The sequence below is a fragment of the Neophocaena asiaeorientalis genome, unplaced genomic scaffold (assembly GCF_003031525.2).
Source record: "Neophocaena asiaeorientalis asiaeorientalis breed wild unplaced genomic scaffold, Neophocaena_asiaeorientalis_V1.1 scaffold85, whole genome shotgun sequence".
Lineage (NCBI taxonomy): Eukaryota > Metazoa > Chordata > Mammalia > Artiodactyla > Phocoenidae > Neophocaena > Neophocaena asiaeorientalis.
Window position 1 is genome coordinate 10,789,028 of NW_020174301.1, and position 5,276 is coordinate 10,794,303.

Genomic DNA, 5,276 nt, shown 5'->3' on the forward strand with positions numbered 1-5,276 from the left:
CGCGCCCCGACCGCCCCTGCTCCGCGCGGCTCCCGACGCCTGCGTGCGGCCCCAAGACCCCGGCCGGGAAGGCGAGGGGCCCGGCCAGCACCGGGACGGAGAGAGGCATCAGCATCCTCGGTGAATCAGGCCGGGTCCCGCGCCCCCGCCCCCGCCCCCTTTCTTCGGGAGTTGGCCTGACCGACGGTTTGCCGGGCGGTTGCGTTACGTTGTCTTATTTTAAGTCAAAACAAATGACAGAATGCCTGCTCTACCCCCGAAAGAGACTTTAAAATGCGTCTGCGTGGTATTGGGGGGAGAAATGTAATGCAACTGAAACTTTGAGAGGAGAGGAAGCAACTTGGGAATGGTTGCTGGACGCTACACTGCTCTGTCCTTCAAAACGAGAGCAATGAGAAAAGAAACGAATATTTATGGAGGCCCTGCTATGGGTGGGACACACGGAATAGAGTCTTCTTTTTAATTGACACAGCCACCCTGCAGAGTAATAGTCCCAGTTCCTGGTAAGGAAACTGAGGATGAGAGAGGTTATTTGTCCAAGGTTAAACAACTGGTTACTGGCAGCAGCTGAGCCTGGCTCTGAATCTGGATCTCTTAGAAAAAGTTCAAAACTGGAGGGAAAAAAGTGTTGTTTGGTAATATATATTTGGATCAATAAATTCGGAAGATTCTAAAGACTCAACTCCGCTGTAAATAGCTGTACGACCTTGAGCAAATCAATTCCTCTCTCTGAATCTTAAGATTCTTCAACCAAATGCCAAGCTGTAACTGGTTAAAGTGCATATTTTCCATTTACCTTTTCCACTAGGCTGTATCTACCGGATAATTTATTCTTTAATATACTTTCTCTTCTTCACTCATCCAGCTCCTAAGCAGTGGTGCCTTAAGTCCAAGACAATATAGATAAAAACCTTAATTATTTTTCCTTAGAAAAAGGTCATTAAACCCAGAAGTGCTTTCGAGTCCTGAAGATGGATGAAGCAGCAGTACCAAAGTGACCTGGGAAATCGACTTTTCCTGAATTTAGAAATGCAGTTGCTCATGGGTCATTGACACTGCACACTTCATAACATTTACGGAAATATTTTTTCAAGGTGCCACATCATTAGAAAATCATTTTTCTTCACAATACATCTCAGAGAACTTTTATGTAAAATTCCCTAAAAGCCAGGAGTAACAGATCCATTGAAATGCTTCAGGCAAATGGCTATGAAATTCTATTTTGGAAATGTGACAGCGAAAGTAATAGTCTGACTCTCAAGTAAAACAATTAGTTCATGTATATGATTGGGGGAGGGCTATGTGTTTTGGTCAAATCTTCAAACCCAGATCAGTCCCAGAACCTTTTAATTCATGGACACCTCAGCCGGGTGACCCTCAGCTATCCACCACACCTGAGTTGTTATGACCACATCAGTACCTTTTCTACATCTCAGATCAGGGGTCACGGAAAGAGACGTGGCTGAGCGTCTGCCTGCTCAGAGGTTGGCACTTACATCTTTATATTCCCTGCCAATGGGGAACTCAAGTGTCTCAGTACAGATTCCTTTCCCATCCTGCAAGGAATCCATCAGCCATTGAAAATGCTGTTAACACATTCTCACATAAATTAGTGGTACAGGAAGCTGCCGTCCCTATCCCCCATTCATCAATGGCTCTATGTACGTCAAATAAAAAGGAAGCCTTCCGCTGAAAATGACAAATAAGAACACCTACTTCAACGTCCAGATGCAGTTTGCAGAATTTATTCTTTATAGGGATGAAAAGACACCAATCCATCAAAAGCCCCTTATTCCCTTAAGAGTGTCCGTTTTTAAGTGAGTGAAGCCCGCAAGCCCACAACAGCAAACTGGTTTTGAGAAAAGCAAAAGCATGTTTGGAATTTAAAAAAAAACAAAACCAATCCTGTCATCATATTTAGGCTTCGAGTGACCTCAGAGGGTCTAGGAAAGCTTTCACACCAGCGAGGCTTCTGAATGAGAAAATAATCTCTTTACAGTTTTTTTCTCTTCCCTCTTCAAGTGGCTGGAACCCCTTTTGTCAATGGCCTCCCGTGAATGGTGTAGCTGATAAGCCTATTAATGAGCGTCCACAGCCGAGCGTGAATAGGTAAATAAGCCCCAATCTGTTGAGGTTCAGGGCCGAGGGCAGAGAAGCCAGAAAGAACTAAAGGTGACAGTTTGAACTGAACCACGAACGCCAGCACCAGGTTTCAGCTGGAAGAACCGCCAGACAAGGCCCCATTCACAGCCCCTCCGCCCCCCACTGAGGCCCCTTTTCCTCGCAATTTCCCCCCCCTTTACAAAATGTCTTGAGTAGTCACCCATTTTTTTTCAAAAGCCCTCGAGACGCCCTTCTTTTTTTCACTCCAGTAATGATACATCAATGGAAGGAAGGAAAATGAGGACACCAGAACTCCAATGCCCCATAAGCTTCAAGGGACAAACTGCTGCTCGCCCATTGGTTCTGCGAAGAGAAAGGGGGAGGGGGTGGGAACCCTAGCTGCCATGGGCCTCTCTCCTTTAAAGATTTAGAATTTCTCTTTTAATAATTTGTTTTTTAATGGGTGGCTGTTCCTTCACCCGATAGAAAAGTTAGAGGAATAAAAAGGCTACTGACATTTAAGTGCTAACGAGCCCTTTTAACGTGGTTCTGAGCACCCTGCAAAACTATGAATTTTATTCTTTAAGCTACATCTCAAGAATGTCTGTAGCATAAAAGAAGCTTTCGAAAGGAGAAATCTACAATAGTCCAAGGACTATGGTGAGAGTCGTTAATCCGAGGATGGGCTGGTGGAGGCAGGGGTCAGAGAGCGTGGACCCATCTTCGGGGAGCTTATGACATTTTAGCTGAAGCAAAATCATGAATCCCAGCACTGATCATCACCAATGATTCTACACTTAGAACAGGGCCTGAATCTCTGAGCCAAGACTTCCCTGGAGAAAAACTTAAGTTATCTGAGTCTTCCATGTTCTCAGCTATAAAATTAGGAAAACAACGGTACCTATCCTGTTACAGTAAGTCCCCTACAACCGAACCTTCAAGTTGCGAAGTTTCAACGACACAAACGTCTTATGAACCTATTACAGTACAGTACTATATAGCTGATTGTGTTAGTTGGGTACCTAGGCTAACTTTGTTGGACTTACGAACAAATAGGGCTTAACGAACGCACTCTCGGAATGGAACTCGTTCGTATGTAGGAGATTTGCTGTAATTTAATAGAGTCACTCAAAGAATTAAATGAATTAAGGTGTGACAAGCATTTAGACCTTTTTATCGAGATACCCCATGGTTCTAGAGCAACTCTCGGGCACGTGGGAAATGCAATGTGTTTGCTATGATTATTATTAGCTGTTAGTATTTTTCCCACCTCCTGGGACTACTGGAAAAATTAAAGCGAGTCTGGAGCCAACACTGCTGGATTCCCCAGTCCTCCTCTGCCCCAGCTGAAAGGCCTGGAGGTGCCTACCCAAGACCCCCCTAAGGTGAAATGGCTGGAAGGCAGTCAAGTCATACAAATGGCCATCCAACTGGAAAGCATTACAACACTCATTGGTACCCACTGCCCAGAAGCGGTCCCAGGGAATGGCAAGGAAGATAGAGGGGGTGGTGCTGGGCAGAAGACACTTTTAACACCAGTGAACAGCTTAAGAAAGAGCTTCTTTGAAAACGTGAGGAGCATCTGAATAAAAATTGCCACTCTGCCCTGCTCTGATGGTTTGCTAGATTTCCAAATGGCTTGAATGACACGGGTAGGTCTTCCTAGGGAGACTGGGCCCAAGGTGAGGAAATCAGGGTGCAGAAAGGGGAAGTGACGGGCTCTAGGCCACCACGCTGGCTGTTGGCAGGGAAACCCAGAAATCTGTTCTCCCGATCAGGCTGGGATTCTTTTCAGTGGCCACGAGAGCAAGTCAGCTACTTTCACCTGTTTACGCCAGGCGATTCCGCTCAGTATAGAACTGAGATATTTTGAGTAGAATTCACTGCCTCCCAAAATGTTAATATTTCCAGAGAAATTACCCACTCCCCATGGGTCCAGCCCATTTCTCCTTCTTCAAGTGTTCCAAGAAGAATCTGTGTAAGGGTTATCATTGCTGTTACGTTATGTTTCAAAGAACCTTCAAGTTCAGGTGCATGAGATCGTCTGACATCTCTTTTGCACACTTACAATTTCATTAGCTGGATTTGCACAGTCTTCAAAACGGGAAGAATTAAAGGCCAACATTTTTCGTTCGTAAAATGATTCTTATCAGTGATATTATAAAAACAAATGGAAATGGAAGATTCTGAAGAATCGCTGAGGCTTGCGTTTGAAAAACGAAGGCTTACAAATCCACCCCACATTTGCTATTTGCATCTGGGTAACTGGGTCTGTTACTCAAAATGCAATTGAGGGGCAATTCAGGAACCTTGACTGTGTTCTGGTTCAAGAAAAGCAAAAATCGCTGTAAAAGATAGTGGGAGAGGGCATAACTGTCCCCTAGTGCCACCCCCATAAGCTGCAAGTTCCTCCCTGGCGTCTGCCAGTCTGAACACGTGAAGGAAATCTGATTGATCGATTCAACGGTTGGCCAAACCAGCCAGATGCGATATCTATGAAGCCCAAAGTCACAGGGCACTTGACAGGCAACCTTGTGCAGCAGAAACAGCACGAGGCCAGGGCACCCAAGACCTGGGTTTTCATCCCAACGTTGTCAGGGACTAACAGCAAAGTCATTGAATGCGCCCGCCCCACCACCCTTGGCATCACCCACCACCCTTGGCATCACCCACGTTTGCATAATTGAGGTCTCCCCCTTCTAGCTGCAAAGACAAATTTGTCTATGATCTCCAGCCCCTCCCAGCTCAGAGCATTCCTTGCCTCTAGAGAAATGGAGAGGTTGTCATTTACCCATCACTGAAGAGCGAACTGGTTACAGGAAGTCAACGTCCACTTTAAAGTATTTTGTAACCATAGTCCAGGAACCCTGCTGTTGACCCCTGTCTGCTAGTAACGGTATCTGCCGGAAAAGTCCTCTAATCCCCGGCCCATTGCTGCTTAAGAGCAATTTACGGCATGTCATTGCTTGGCTGCAAGATTCCGTGCTCTCCTTCCACTCCCACCCCGCCCTCAAGCACCACCTCTACCACAACGCCTCCAAGCGGACTGGAGAGAAAACATGCAGGTGGTTTTAGCTGGTGCAGGACAAATTAGAACGAGATCAACCATGGTGTCCTATTGCCACCTTCTGCCCCCTCCCATCCGCGCCCACTGTCGCTGCTTGGAGCTGTGC